Raw genomic sequence first — 17,009 nt, 5'->3', positions numbered from 1 at the left:
TCAATTAAGTGTTAATATTAATAGTTGACAACTTGCAATGTTGTTACTTAAAACGTTACCTGCTCAGGATGTATAAGTTTGAGGTAGTGTCCCAAAATTCAGCCTCGAAGTTACTCACAGGCCATTTAGGGTTTCTTGAGGACAATAATGACCTGTGCGCCACATTTGGAGAAATACTAACTTTGACCAGAAATAACTTGGCTCAAGTCTTTCAAACAATCAATGTAAGTGACGAAGAAAAAATTGACATTCCAGAGAGTCATTTTATGTCACAATGAAAGGACGTCACTGGACGTCACTTCCATTTTTTCTCTCTTTACTCCCATCTAATAGGTTGGAGTGAGATAGAGGTATAGGCTTGAGAGGTGGCCAGACCTGACGGTGAGTGTGCAAGCGTGTCAGATGTCCTCTGGCATGCCTCGCAGAGCTAATCATAACCACACTGCAGAGATTAATGAAGTCAAGAGCAATCAGCCCTGACACACAAACAGCAGCAAGCACACACAGGAGAATCCCTGGCTCAGATAGACTGATGCTTTTTGTATTTAACACACTGACACGTGGAGCCATTTAATGATTAATGAATGTCTTCTTGTGTGAACATTTACAGGGACATCTGTTGTTCTTGCCAAAGTTCCTTTCTTCATGCTTGCTTAACTTGTGCTTAGAGTCACACTTTATATGAATCAGCTTAATTCGAGCTGAGTTGATGTATAATATTGCTGTTTTAGCCTGACAAATGAGCTATGTCGAGAAAAGGTATTGTATAGGCCTGTAGCAGCCTCAGTCAGTTGAGTGGACTGAACCAAAAATGTGCAAATTAACCACCCACTATTAACCAGTCAGGCATACGAACCCCATCTCATCATTTCTATACAGGAGCCTCAGGCAGGCAGTAATGGCAATGGAATCGTGTTCAGTAGCTTGGGGTGCACTTGCCTTTGGGCCACTGTTCCCTTGACAATGACTCTCCCCCCAACCAATTACCCAGTCTTTAGCGGTCTTTGGTTGCGAGTGTACAATGTACAGATCCATCCCCAAAACTGTAAGGTACAATGATGATATCCCTATAACAGTTGAAGACCAATAGCACTTGTACCTCCCTTATTTTGACATTCATAGAGAAAGAGAAGCAGGTTAATGGAAATGGTTGATTCTACGTCACTGTTTCTGAGTCCCTCATCCAAACCCTTGACCTTTGACTACTATGGGTCTCTAGGCATTGTTCATAGGCCACGGAGGCCCCTGATGTCATTTATCTGTTTATGTGAAGAATAAGCGGTTCGGAAAATGGATGGATGGATGGATGTTTGTGTTTTATAAATGAAAGGGGTTTTACATTTTAATCTAAAAGGACACATACAGTAGGACACTTGGCTATTACTGGAAGTGAAAGTAAGACATGTTGTGCATTGACCAAGATTTTCCCATAAGTACCTTTGTGAGCTCTGAGGTCACTGATATTGGACCTGATAGAGTGACTGGTTCACAATCTCTATCCTAGTTAATTCCCAAGGCGTTTGAAGTCATGCATGCAATTGTCCCAACAAGTCCACCAACAATGACGACCATTCATCATGCACCAAAATACGACCGAGTGTTACATATTGTAGTTTAGCAACCGCTAGCGGCCATGTTCTATCAGCCATTTTAAATAGCGAATTTTTTTTTATGGGAATCGAACCCGGGTCATCTGGTCAGAAGATGAACGTTTATCTTACTGAGCTAACATATGATCTTAGTGTTTTTTCGTTTTTTTTTAGTATTCACATGTATGTCAATTCTCTGTCATGGACTAATGGTTAAGGTTAGGATGAGGTTTTCAGAGAGATTGCCCAGTACACGTTACGTCTTTACATGGGACACTAATGGTTGAGGTTAGTAAAAGGCACAGTGGGGTTGTAAACTGCTACAAAACATGTAAACACTAACAAAATATGGAGACAACACTAAAACAGTCAGATAAACACTCGTCTTTGGACCGGACGGACTGGGTTCGAGTCTTGCTTTTGGATTTTTGCGCTATTTAACATGACCGATAGAGGTCGTAAACTAAAATACGCAACACTTGCACCTTTTCAAAACGACCTATGTGGTTGTAATTATTAGAGGACTGTCTCAATTGTCCAGATACTTTGAGGGTATGAAATTGAGGGTCAATTTGTGTATGTACTTTATGGTAAGGTCCATGGCCAACCATATAATTTCCTCACATGTTTACCAAACAAATGAACTGGTGCTTTTAGAAGGAACATATTGAACATCTGTTATCTGATACTTGAACATATATCAGTGGCATACTGTATACATAAAAGGACCTTCTGCTAAGGTCATTGGTAGATTCTGGCATAATGATGACCTCAATTGTAGTAGTTAGTTGCTCAAATCTTTGGCAAACTATTCCATAAACATTCATGGCACTAAATTTCCTGTAATGGTTTTCATTGTGTTGCTCGGGTAAATGGAAACTTTTGGTGGTCACAGGATACTCAGTCCGCATTTAAAATGTGAAGTAGTTACCGGTTGCTGCTGGTGACCACGCGATAACACGCATCAACAGCCTCCCATTTGTGGTTCGCAGTTTGTGTCCAAAGAACTTTGACCAGTTTGGCCATTATCCCTGCACATAGATTTGTTTTTCCACTCCCATATTCACAGCTGAATGACTACCATGATTGAACTTTTACTTTAAATGTACCCGAGAGGCTTTTTTGTGTAATTTCAAAGGTAATATTTTTTTTATTTAAAAATAACAACATAATTTAGTTTGATATGTAAAAAAACAACAGAATTGTAGTAGTGAAGTAATATAAATTATATGACTTCTTTTGAAATATGTCTCATGTTTAGTGTGCATGTCCACACATAGAAAAGCCTATTCATTACAGAAGCAATCCAAAATTCAAGTAAACAAAATCAACCTTGTCCACAGGTGACTGGGCCTGGCCAAATAGCCTTTTATCACACAGGTGTGTATGTTGGCTTGCACATTATGCTGTGAATTTAGATAGCCGAGTGTCTAATAAACAGATCTTAGTGTTCACTTTCATGCGACTCTTGTAGTAAGTAGTCTCATGACGTGAATGAATGAAATCTTGAAATGTTGCAGATGTGAACACATATTGCAACATTTAGAAGAAAAAAACATAACTAAGTGCCGTTTTGTCCAAATGTAACTGTAGTCAAGGCATGCAATACTAGTTGATTGTGTAACTTTAACGTCTTTTAAAATTGTAAAATGAGAAACCTCTCTCCGCTCTCAAAACCACATGGAAAATTGATTTAACATTGTTTAGCATCTTTTTTATGCCTCCGCATTCAGACTACATGTTTGATCCATAAAAATACAGCCACTTAAAGCCTCCATTGACTGCAATATATCCCACTGGATATTACGCCGATCAAGGCAACATGTTTGAAAGTGGCCATGCCATTGTCTGGCTTGACCACACGCTGGCTTTCATGTCGGAATTGTTTTCTTCTCCTCTCACTCTTACTCCTCTTCATGATGTGCTTGCACTCATGGCTGACAATGAAGCACTCTAGAGCGCCCACGCCAGCATGAAGCCTTGGAGGCTGTTAAGTCTTACTTTACGCCTTCCTCTGTGATACTTGCGCCTACTCACTGCCGACAACGAGGCGCTTTAAACCGGCTATATCAACTATCCTAAGGGAAGTTGATTTTCGGGTGAATCCAAAGTGTGTCACAACTTCACAAGGCAGCGTTTCAGCCACACCCCCAAAATTTAGGAAAACTAAAATGGCGAAAAACTGTTTTGTCATGTTTCGGTTCTGTGGGGGTTGGGTTTTTGTTTGTTATGGGTGTTCTTGTTGTTTTTGTCTGTGGTTGGTGTTTGCCTTGTGCTCCTGGTTTCTTCCTTTGTCTCGTTATGTCTAACCACGTCCACCTGTGTGTGTCTTCTCTTCCTTAGGTGTGTCTCATAAGTGTTGGTGTATTTAATCTGTTGGATTTGTCCAGTCAGGGTGGGGGCATTGCCTATGTTATGTATCGAAGTTCGTCTGTCAAGTTTTCGTCACAACTAAGGAGCCATTGTCACACCTAAGTAGCCATCGTCATCGCCAAGTAGCCTTCGTCACTGCCAAGTCATCGCCACAGCTAACCCAGTCGTCCTCGTCACAGCCATGTCGTCCTTGTCACAGCCAAGGAGCCATAACCCCAGTAAGTCAAGTCAAGGCAAATCAGGTCCTGTCACGCCACTCTCCGTTTCATTCATGGCGAACAGTCTACTCGCGTCCTGTCCAGTCATGGCGACCAGTCCAGTCACGTCCCACCAAGTCATAGCATCCAGTTCTGTTACGTCCCGTCCAGTCAAGGCAACCAGTCTACTCATATCCTGTCCAGTCATGGCGACCAGTCCAGTCCCGTCCTGTCCAGTCATGGCGTCAGGTCCCGTCCCGTCCCGTCCCGTCCCGTCCAGTCATGGCAACAAGTCTTGTCACGTCCCACCAAGTCATGGTTATCTGCTGACCTTTTTCCCTATGTTTAATTAAAGTTTCACGCATTGCACTTGATTCCTGTTTCCCTGCATTTGGGTCCACCATCCCTCAACTACTCAAAGTTCTACCCTGACAAGTTTAATGCTGTATCGCCACAATTTGGTGTGTTTTCAACAATTATCTTCAAATATGTAGAATTTATTTAGAAATAAAACTTCAAATTTACTCAGGGTCTTTAAATCTGTTGGGGAGCTTGTGACCTGGCCCCCAATGGGGAAAGAGGTACTCTAGCCTTGCTTAGACAATGACAATAAAAGAAAAAAAACAACCACAGCTGACTAAAATACCCTAAAAGAGACAAAAATGTCCGAATTCAGTTGCCGACTTCGCAGCAAGTGAGCCACTTACACAAAGGCAAACAGTCCATCATTTACACGCACTGCCATATCAAGTGGAAGCAGAGTGAAAGTGTATGTCGGATGATGATGATGGGCCCGTCTCTTCACATGTCAGAGGCAGCAGCAAAGGTCACTGAGCACCGAGGAAGTATGAGGCTTTTAGGGAGGAGGAAACCACTAAATACTCCTAATCCCCGTTTATTTGCCGCATGGATGGTTAAATGCTACTCTCGGCCTCGTAAAATTAAAAGCCAATGTGCACCGAACTGTGGCCAAGAGGCATGGATAGCGAGCTAGGAAGGGATGGAGGTGGGGATGACGATGATGAAGCAGGAAGAGGCGATGTCAAAAGAGGGAGGCAGAGAAAGTATGAAGAAGGAAGTGGAATTGAGAAGCGGTGATGTGCAGCCCCAAAACATTCTTCCCCTGAATGAGCTGTCACCTGTGCCTCCTTGGCGTGGCGATCTATGGTTCACACAAGCTGCCTTTGATTAATACATCCCACCTAAATCATTGAAAGTTCCCCTTTGCTTCTTGCCCATAAAATGCAACACACAACACAAATCAGCCCTTTAAACAGCGGAGCCGGAGAACAATTGGAAAATAATGCATCTTAGCTGGGCCATCCCAATAAATTGTTCCTTAGAACACCCGCCCTTAAACCAAAATCAATTCATCCGCCTCCAACTTTTATTAAAATTCCCAGTAATAAATCTTCCCCCAATGTTTGTTCATCTGTTTTTTGATGCATTTATATCACTTTCAGTTCTGCTCCAGTGTTTCCCCTGCCTCTACAGCGTAAAATGGGAAAATCTATTTGGGGCCAATAGAATTGTTAAAGGGGTGTTATGGGTGCCTGTTCTTGTGGAGAAAATGGGTGTCAATTTGTGTGTGTACGTGTGTGCGTGCGCACATCTGAGTGCAAGTGTATTTGTGTGTAAATGGAATCGATAAATGTGGCAGTGTGGTGAGTAGATAGCACCCTTCCCCTTGCCTCTCTGATTAACCCACACCACTGCCAAGCTGACAGCTATATAACAATATTAGGTGTGTTTGAGTGGGAATGTGAGAGTATGTGTGTGAGCATGTGTCCCGGCGCCATTCAAAACTGTTTGTCTTCACATGAAACCCTCAGGGACAGTGGATAAAATGTGTTTACCCATGTGCTAATTGTGAATAGTCAGTCTTCATTTGTATCTGTACTGTTACTATACATTACAACACTTGTGTTTGGCAACAGAGAAAAAGGTAATACAATCAAACATACTTGTATGACTTTTTTTCATAAAAGTGCAAAACTTTTATGTTCAATTGGGTTTTCTATTTTAGATTTAGCTTTCAGATAAAAAAAATATTGGACAGCTTCTGACTAAAGATTAGCATTTGTCTAAATTTAGCGGATCATCTATGGCTGAAACTGAAAATCGTACTTGAACCTATCCCAGGCGTCTTAGGACGAGAGGCAGGGCAAACCCTTAACCGGTATTAATTGCTATTTTCAGTATAGGATGATCAGGCTGAATGTTCTGAACTCCTGTTTCAATACCCATATTAAGTAGACTAAGGCTGCACAGAGGATTTGTTACATAACCATAGCTAGGATGCGGAATAAACCCAATAGGGTCAATATCACTTTAAAGTAACCTGAACAGAATCACTCAGTCATCATGAAAACGTGGTGACTGCCCCTTTAACAAACTCTGTTTTCAGTGGCAATACCATCGACATTTTGTCTTTTTTCAATGGAGGGTGAAAAAGTGGATAACTGCGGAAACCCCCCCATTTGCACTCATATAGTTTTCATAGTATGTGTGTAGTTGGATCGCAACATGTCTACTCTGTCATAAGGTCAGATACCAATTGATGTTAAATAAATAAATAAATGTAAAAACTTTCACAAAAATTTACTTTTTGAACAATGCACCATCAGCTTGCAATCTAATCATGTTGCTAAGTGGAGGGCTATAATGCCAACATTAGCAAAAAATTGTCCACCCTGACATTCTCCAACCTGTCCGCAAATGTGTTTGTTGTTTTGTTGTGTACATTGCTTGCAGTTAATTTATTAAAAAGTGTGGCGCTTGACCAATTTGAAATTCTAACAGTATAGCATCTGCTTATTACAGTGAATATGAAGTTCAATGAAATATGGTTAACTTTGAATTGGTGAAATTGGGAATTTTCTAGGGCACTATAGTGTTATTGAGTCAAAATTATTATTCCTGTCCATTAAATATGTGAACTAGGAATCTAGCTGCAACTCTTCAGCATGCTTTCCGGAAATGTGTAAGCAATCACAATCTGTTGGAAAATGAGCTGGTAATGATGGACTATGTTTGAATCGAGATTGAAAAAAACCTAATAGGAATACAATAGTCACCGTCGTCTCACTTGTTTGATGAGCAATGCATGATTTGCCAGTGCTAAAGAATGAAAGTCCTGTGATTTATTCTTGGGCTTTATATAGGAATTTGCATCAATCGATTCATGTTAATTAATTATGCTAATTGAGCAAGCTGAAAGCAGATGTCAGAAGTGCCCTCCTGCTCATCCTCCGGTGATACTGGCCATTTAATTACAGATGCTGTTTGTTTTTGATCTACAAATAACTCTCCATTAATTCACAAGGTGTTTGCACTCATGCTAGTAAACACGTGATGAACATGGCAATAAAGTAGTCTTTTGACTGCTGATCACCTTTAAATATCAGGCTTTCCTGTAAGTAAAGTAGCATCACCGATAAATGGTGTCCGCTTTTAGATTTTATACCTGTTTAGAAGTAGTTGAGAAGTTTTATTTACAAGTTACCACACATAAGAAGCGTGCGATCAAGCAGACTGTGTGGCTGTATTTTGTGCGCGTGTGTGGGTTGTCTTCGCATCGAGTATGTGTGCAAGTGTGTTTGCCGGGATGGGGAAGGCAGGAGGCTGCTCTTCTCTGAGCCGCATGGATTTGCTGCTAAAGTTTGAACAGCTTTAAATTAAAATGTATTGCCCATTCTCGATGTATTGATCTGAGAGCCAGCTGTGTCAATACACCGCCACGGCTATTTTTCCAATAACTTATAAAGATCTGCCATGCGGGCATAAATCCATTTCATAGTGTGACTTAACATTCTCTATACTTCATATGATTTGTTTTATATATTTTTTGTCATAGTATTAAAATCACAGAAAATTACCTAATATTTTAGGGTTTGGAAAAATATGAAAGGCAATATTTTTTTGGGTTAAATTGTTTACTTGGTATGGGTTTAGTTTAGTCCAGTCTTTTTTGGCTCATCCTTTCAACCTAATGTTTTCCACCTCGCTCAATTCTAACTCTTAGCTTAACTCTTAACAAATACTTTCTGTCTCGCTTATCCTCTTTAGGCTCGCGAGTGATCTGGAGCATATCACAGCTGACTCTGGACGTAAGGTAGGTTACTTCAACCACAGACCGGTCGCCAGCCAGTCACAGACAAATAGTACTTAAATGACAATTCCTCCCCTCTCCGACACTTTTCTTGGGAGACTGCACCACTCTACTCCTCATCCCCTCTCCCCTTCCGCGTCTTTTCCATCTCTCTCCTTAATCTCCCTCCACCTCCTCTCATTGTCAATACCTATCTAATTCCACTTTAGCACCAGTAATTGGCTGATGGATAGAAGCTATGGATTGGTCTCTTCCTGATGACTGCATGACATTTTTTCTCCCCACCCCGTAGCTGGTAATACTAATAGAATTCCAAATCCGCAGCAGTGGGATTCTGTCATGAGTAGGTCAACTGCTGTGTCAAGGTCCTATTGGAAAGCCAGCATCCAACATCTTAATTTAGATTTAGGTTTTTTTTTCTCTCCCCCTCTCTGTCTCTCCTTGCTTCACTGGATGATCACTAACCCAGTGTTTCCATTCTTATGCAGTCTGACACGTCTATAGCGGAGCGCTTGAAGCTATTTTGTACGGTGGCCCTGAAGTGCAAAACGCAAAAACAAAAAAGTGAACACGACTGCAAACCAAAAAACATAAACCGTAAAACCCCCATTGTTAAATTTTTTGTATATATATTTTTTTATTTGTGTTTGCGATTACGTTTTTGTGTTTGCGATTACCTTTTTGTTTTTGTGATTTAAATTATTATTTTTTGCTGTCCATTTTGTATTTTTTATTCGGTTCATGTTTTTTGGTTTGCATTCATGTTCACTTTTTTGTTATTGCGTTCTGCACTTCAGGACCACCGTAATTTTGACATTGGTTCAACAAATTAAAAACACAGTTTTAGTAATATTAACAAATGCTAACCGTATATTAAGATTCATGTCAAACTGGGGTTAAATATAAAGTAAAAAATAACTTCTGCGAAAATGCAGAAAAACAAGTGACACAGACTAGGCAGAACCTGGAATTGAGGCCACTCAAACGCTAATCAAAAAAGATCATCTGAAATACTGTGCTTTGAATTTGTTTTCAAAGCTAAATATCCACTTCATCCAAAACACAGTTTGTGCTTTGGTGCTGCAGTTTTGGCTAGTAATGGAGGTTTGAGTGAACAATAGTGATTATGATAACAATTACAACCATTTTTTGCCTGATGGGCAAATGGAGGCTATTTTGTTTTTATTGCATGATGCAATTGGGGCACATCATCTACCAGAGGAACAGTACGAATCGAGGATATGCAGAACATAATATACAGTTAAGCTTATGCAGACTCGTATATCCACACATGCAGGGCTGAAACAAAGCGGCAGTCCACCATATTAAAATGATTATTTCATGTATTTTGAATACCTGTTTATCAATTGTGTGTCTAATCCTGACTTAAATGTGTGTGCGCGTGTCTTATTGTGATGAATCTGCAGAAAAGAGGCTGGCCAAATCGGGTTGTAATGCTAATTCCATCCCCTGACTGCATAATGCAGTGCAGCAGGGAGAGCGACTGAACTTGACCCTGTTAAACCTGACCTTGGCCTTTCACCCGTCGCACATGAACGTGGGTGCAGGTGTCAACAAATTAGGATAATAAATCTTTCCATCACGGCTGCCACACATACGTTTAACACTGGAGCAAGCTTGGTGAAATCTTATGTTTGGCTCATCGTGTACCGAATGAAAGTCATAAGCAGTGGACCCACCGCTCTTTTTTGCAGTCTTCTAATTTCTGAGAGGAAGTACACTCGAATGTTTAGTTTGATGAATGGTCTGTGCGTTTTGTTGAGCTAGCATTTCATTAAGTGACTCAAGTGACTGACGCGTTAAATGAAGCTCATCATTGGGTTGCAATTTAGTTGATGTTTTGTGAGCTCCAATTGATTCTGTTAATTGTGATGGCCTTTTTTAAAATTGTTTTTGAGTTAAGTGAGTACAGACGTTGTTAGCTTCGCATTGGATTTTTTAAATTAATTTATACTGTTAATGTTTTGTAATGAATCCTTACTCTAGGAGTCTCATTCAGTGTTATAGTTTTTGTCACATTGTGAGATTTGATGCGATGGTATGAAGGTGTAAGTATTTGTGGCACTTATAAAAGGGGAGGGGAAAAAAAGAAAATGTATAATTATATCCCAGTCAGAGAGAGACCAACAGTCTGTCTGTCTGACTGTCTCTCTTTCTCTTTGTCTGCCTTTTTCTTGAAGAACACATTAGGCAATATGTTTATGCTCATAATATTGAAATTGGGGATGGGCGAGAACTGTTATTGTAATTTTTTTTTTTTACATTTTAAGTACTAGTGGTATCTGTACTTGGTATCAGTATAAGTGACTACTCAAAAGTTGAGTACTCGTACTGGTATTGGTCTGAATTTTTTTTATATCAAACATTCCTAATTGAAATTGTATTTTTGTAAAATGTAGGCTTTTTTTCTTGAGAATGACAACTTTGTTTTATTTTATGAACTAATAAACATTTTCTCAGTAGAAGGAGCAGTCTCAATATTTTTGTCATTCTATGGCTTCAGAGCTTTTATTTCTTTGCTCAACTTTTCCTCATCACAGTCACTGTTGACACAATAGCATCTCCCACTTCCTGTGACCTTCAATTGTCAAGATTGTGATTAAAAATGATGTAATCTTGTTGAATGTATTACATTTCAGATAAAAACTCTTTCATGTATAAAATCCAGATTAAATAATAAATAAGAACTCATGCAAGTTAGGGAAAATGTTGCAAGCCGGTGCCTTAGATCATCCATTCGTCTGAAGTCAAGAGTAACATTTGTTTATTTTAGCTGGGTGTCCGAGGGTGGGGTTACAAGACTGTGCGGAATGTCCCTTTAAATTATTCAAAGCCCAATCAGGTATCTTTTTCTCCACTGATCTAAAGATGGCTATCTGAGGTCATTCATTCTTCCTATACAGGGTCACCTTTCCCACTCTTCCTTTAACCACTTCCACTCACGATCTGTTTCCCTAATGTTAAATAGAACAATATATTGGTCGCCGTACCTACGGCAGCTTGCAGGCAGGCATTTATTAAGAAGCAAAGCAGCTGTGTGTACACGCACACACTTGGATGCACTCTTCATAATCACACGCTCACACATATGTTGACGAGGACATTTTGTGTGTGCGTGTAAGACTCATTCTCTTCCTGTGTTACCATGTATCTGAATAGCTGCTGACCTTCTCACACAGCACAAGGATGTGCGGCATTATTGCTCTTCGTGCAACTTGCTTTGGAGTGCTCACAACAAAAGGTGACAAAGGTGCTCTAGACTATAGAGTAGAGAGGGGAATGACGTAAGAATAGGTGAAATGATTGATTGGTTCATTGACCTTGGATCTTTTAGATAAATATGGTGGTAAACTCTCTCGTTTTGCATCCATGTGCACAATTTCAGTGGCTTTCATGCTTTTAAGTGTGCGTGCGATACGTCTGTGTTTAACGGCTTGTGTGTGTGTGTGTGAGGTGTGTCCATGTACAGTTTGTGTGTGTGTGTATGCTCACTGCCGGGGGCTTGTTGTCAAAGCTTCTCTCGACTGGCCAATTAATTATGATGGCCTACTTATGATGCGTAATAAGATGATTTATTAGTAAACACACAAACAGAGCGCAGGTAGCGGCACTGTGTTCTCTGTGGTCGAGGATGATGCACTGGGCCAAGCTCACAAATCCACCTCTGGCTGTGTCCTACTGGATCTGAAAAGTCAGCTTTGCAGGTTTTGTGGCTAACTTCCTTGATACTTAAATTTAAGTACAGTATAATCGGTGCCTTTCAAGCACATTCATATACAAATTACCATGGAAACCTTGCCTCATTTTATCTATTTAAATTCCGCAACAATACAATCTGTAGACCAGTGTTTCGCATCCTTTTTATTTTATTTTATTTTTTTAGCTAAGAGCTATTTTACATTTGAAGAATATCACTGTACACCAACAAACAAAAAGGGCACCAAAAGTATGAATATTGAAATAATGATATCATCATCTTAATTTACTCACAAAATGACTTTATGTGAAATCTGGGCCTGGTTTAATGGTGTATTGTGCCATTTATAAAGGTAAAGCTTTTTCTACATCATGCATGCTCCACCAATGCCCAGATGAGTACGAAGAGCCCTGACTGTTTTACTCTGACTGCATCTATAAGCTTTTATAGTAGAGTGTGCGGACCCACGCGCTCCACAGTTTCTTTGGGGTGGGGTTTCTTACCTCATTTGAAGTCGTGTCTTCATTTGTCAACTGTGGCTGTCGCATTAAGCTCGTGCACATACTCGCACGCGCACCATGGACGAGCCTGACACAGATGTTGCAGTTACGCTTTGGGCCAAAGGTGGCAGCCATGAGTAAAAAAGTTAAAAACGCAAATTTGAGGTACTCGAAGAAAGTCGTGACTTCAGTATGAATGGCAACAGGTTGTTGTACTATTTGCCGTAAATGGAAGATAATTTTATTTGAATTATGTGATTGCGGGAATGCTTAGGCAATGTGTGACAATATTCCTGCATCTGTTACAGCTACAAATCAGCATTTCTGCGGGTCCCAATGTAGTAATGTCTCCCATTTTATTTGTATCAGAGTTTTACAGAAATAGATGATACATGAAAAAATCTGAATCTTCCTTAGCACATGCCTCACCCCTGCAATAAATGTAGTTGTCACTGTAGACATTTTGACTAGCTGATAAAGCATACAGTATTGCACACTAGTCTTAAGACGCCATATCCCAATGATGACAATGATTTAAAATGAAAATGAATTCCTGTTTGTCAACCTTTGTCCAGATCATCACCAAAATTAAATGACTTATTTATTCTTTGTTAAAAGATGCTAACTGCAGCTGCCCTGTAATATTTACTGTTCTACTATATCAGAAATATGGATAATTGCAAAATTGTGACCAAAAACTTTGCACAGTCCTGTTCCTAGAAAACAAACATAACCAAAAGCCATTTGATGTAGCCTACTCGTACAGTACATATAAACACAATCCTGTTGCTGGATGTGCAATGGACAATCTAAATCTACTCCAGCCATATGTTGTATAATTGATCAATTCCTTTGTTGTTGTATCAATACGGTCATCTAAAAGTGTGTGTGCTTGTGGGCAGCGCATTCTAAAATAGGGGTGCAGGTGTGAGAAAAGCCATTTGTTTTCGTTGGCTATCTGTCTAACTAGCTGTGTCCTATTTCTGGATGACACACACATACGCAGCAAACCTCGTGCCCCCTCCACCATACGTTGCGGGACATAATTTATGATGCCACGGTAACATATAGACTTTTCATCACTCAGTGGCGACTTGGTCCACTCAATGTTACAGCATATTGTCTCTCCCTCTTCTTCCCTTTCGTGGCACTTCATTTTTACTCTTACTTCACTACTTTCTTCAGATGTGCAGGTCTTTTTTAGTTTTTACACAGGCTTGTCAAAATATATATCTGATCTCCTTTTTGGAAGTCTCAAATATCAAATCTCATTGTTGGTGGCGCTCTAAAGCCACTACAACATTAAGCCCCAGTCCACATGCTGGCTGTCAAGTGGCGTTAAAAAAAAAGAAGAAAACAAAGAAAAGAAAACTATCATTGTTCCATCTTTCACTGCGTGACATGCACGTTCATGGCTGACAATGAGGCACTCTAAAGCAGCCACGCCAGCCGACGATCCAAAGCAAAGATTTCTTTTTAAGGTGTTTATTTTTAATTGCGCCAGATATCTGCTAATACAAACAAATGCACTCATGTTCTTATATAGTTGAGGGATGACACACTTGGGCCCATTTTAGCCATGTCCCCCCTCAACTCCAACTGAAATGGCGAAAAACGCTATATCTCTACAATTAGGCTATGTTCTTCATAGTTCTCAGTCTTTGCATGTTTTAAGCAATTATCTTCAAACGAAAATATTATTCGAAACTAATCTCTGAATTAATTTTACTAGGTTTAATTTTAATTAATTTTATAATATCTGAGGTAAAACATGGCTGCATCATATTTGTCTACTGGTTAAAACTTATACAAATACTTTGTGAGAGCAAGATCGCTAATGATTGCGAATTCTATCCCGTCAAAGGCGCTCAACATTCCTCCGGTCATATGGGAACATATGAGCACACTTGTAGTAATGGGCATGTGCGTTTAATGACAAAAATCACATAGAACGCAACCTACGCTCCATGCGCACTCTGTTCTATACTTCACTCATATTCGGCCACCCTCTATGTAACTATTGATGCTACTTTGTCCTCGTGATGAAGCAAGTGGGCTGTTGTTGGGTCGATGTGTGTCATTGTTTTATTGATGTGAGAAGAGACCCCTGAGGCCCGCAGCCTTCTACTCCCCTGTAAGCAATAAATCTATGGCCTGCTGTTCTCTCTGCTGCGCCCAAAGTAGCCTCCTTCACACACACGTGCATACACTCAAGAGTTTCAGCAGATAACAAACACATTGTTAAAATATCAGGTTCGTGTGGTGTGAAAAAAACAAAAAAACAATAACAATAAAAACCTAATATAAAATTCAAAATGTAGTTGCTGGGAAAATTACAATTAACTATAACATTGGTGAAACACGTGTCATGTCACCCCAAACATTCTCACTAGGTTTTTAGGTCTGGGCTCTCTCTGGGTGAAGGCATTCTTTGTTGATTTGTTCACTGTCACAATGAAAGGTGGAATTCACTTCAGCTTTCATTTGAAAGTTTTGAAATAACTAGTATTTGGCTTTTATAAGCCTATCCACCTTCATTGAACCCAACCATTGATAATTGCCACCACCATATTTTTGTGTGGATATACAGTACATAGAAACATGCAACATGACACTTTTTGTTCAAGTTATGGCCAAGAAGTCCTAGCTTTTTACCACATATTCGTAAGAGACCTGATCAACAAATCTGCTTGAATAACTGTTTTACATTTGTTCAGTAAAGACATTAAAGAAACAAAAAGATGGATTACTTGTGCTGGTTTGCTTTCTTTAACCACTGTGCTCCACTACAAATCGTATGTGCAGTGGATATATATATATATATTTGTGATATAAAAATGAAACAAATATAAATAATTTCAAAATGTTCTCCACCATGAATGTGACAATGAAGGGAGAAATAGATATAAAGTGGGTACATAACATACATCATACCTGTTTCTATCCAAACTCATATTGAATGGGAAGAAGCACACACCATTTGAAGTTCTTCTGATTAATGGCAAATTAAGTTCAGATGTAATCTTTTTCTGTCATTTTATTGCTTGCTATAGAGACCTGAAAGTTTTGTGCAAACTGATTGGTATTTGGAATTATTCATACTTCTATTCACCTTAACTATACTGCTAAAAAAAAAAGAGACAAAGTGTTCCCTTAATTGTTTTGAGCAGTGTATGTATATATGCACTGCTAAAAAAATAAATAAAAACAATTAAGGGAACAGTTTGTTCCTTGAATTTTTTTGAACAGTGTATTATGAAAAAAAAACAACCTTTGTTTCATTTAACCGTAATACATTTTACCACATCGTCACCCTCTTAAAATAATTGCTTAGGTATTTTTTTTTGCAAAAAATATTCTATATATCTCCTCCTATATATTTTTCGTGTTCCCAAGCTGAAAAATCTGAAAAAAATATTACTTAGGCAATTATTTTAAGAAGGCGTCGATATGCTTCTGGAAGCTTTCAAGTATGTTTTTGCAAAAATGTAGCCGGGGCTTAGATATTTTTCTTTACAAGATAAGGCTATCCATTTTCTCCCTGAAGAAGACAACCGACTGTTGTCACATGTACTAAGCAACCAGTGCTTGCCAAAAATTCCAGCGGCTCCTTCAATGTTGCTGTCGGCTACTTGGCAGCCTCCTTGACCAACCCCCCCCCCCCCCCTCTTCCTCTCATCATTATTCATCAATATTGCATGTCAAGTTCTTTGTAATGTCACTTTCTGCACTTGATGATTACTGTCTGCTAATGTTCCATAGTATTTTAATGCCTCACAAATTATTTTTTGCACTTCTCACAGATACTACTTTTGAACAATGACATCCCTCTAATGCTGTGGAAGCTCATTGGTATTGTGTGTATATGACTCCAGCTAAATGATACATTCTTCTTCCATGCAACATTTTAGTTTTCTTGTTGCTACCCCGTGTTCATTTTTTATCTCTGAATCATTTTAATTCCCTTCCATCAGCCAGTAGAGGCCACTCACAGCATTCAGTACGGACAGCCCACTCAAGCACACACTCGCACACGCAGGCGACAGCTGCCCGTTGCAAAAGGAGAGCACAGGAGGTGGCAATAGAAAAAGGAGATGGAAGGAGGCAAAAAGCAGGCATGAGAAGGAAACATGAAGGCTAATTCGATGTGATAGAGACACATCACCGCTGATGATGTGCCTTGTTTTGTTTTGTTCCTATTTATTCCCCAACTCAGCTCTGTTCACGTTCTTTGCTTTTGATGGGAGAAATGGGTGAGAAATTGGAAATGACACCCATTCTGTTTGTGTGTGGCGTGAACAGAAGATTCCCCATGGTTTCACTGTACACAGTTATTATCTTTAATCAACAAGAAGTCCACTTGAAATGCAATTTAAACACCAAATTCAACCTTAGGTACAGCTAAATAAATCTATTGATTCAATCGGATATTTTTATGTACAAAACCTTTTGCAAACATAATGATGCTCAGGTTTGACTGACACTTTCTGATAGATTTTCATTTGACTGTTTTTATTACTG

At 39.5% G+C, this 17,009-nt stretch overlaps 1 protein-coding gene across 3 annotated transcripts in view; it reads left to right on the top strand.

The window, feature by feature from the left end:
• Positions 1-17,009, top strand: part of esrrga (estrogen-related receptor gamma a) — a 213,237-nt gene that overhangs the window by 6,403 nt on the left and 189,825 nt on the right. For all 3 annotated transcript variants that reach the window (XM_086070957.1, XM_086070958.1, XM_086070956.1), the window contains exon 3: positions 8,228-8,273. The gene's annotated coding sequence lies outside the window, so the exon portion shown is untranslated. The remainder of the gene's footprint in view (positions 1-8,227; positions 8,274-17,009) is intronic.

This window comes from Leptonotus elevatus, chromosome 3, assembly GCF_054856555.1.
Source record: "Leptonotus elevatus isolate MCC_2025b chromosome 3, RoL_Lele_1.0, whole genome shotgun sequence".
Classification (NCBI taxonomy): domain Eukaryota; kingdom Metazoa; phylum Chordata; class Actinopteri; order Syngnathiformes; family Syngnathidae; genus Leptonotus; species Leptonotus elevatus.
This window is presented reverse-complemented; position numbering and strand designations above follow the sequence as displayed.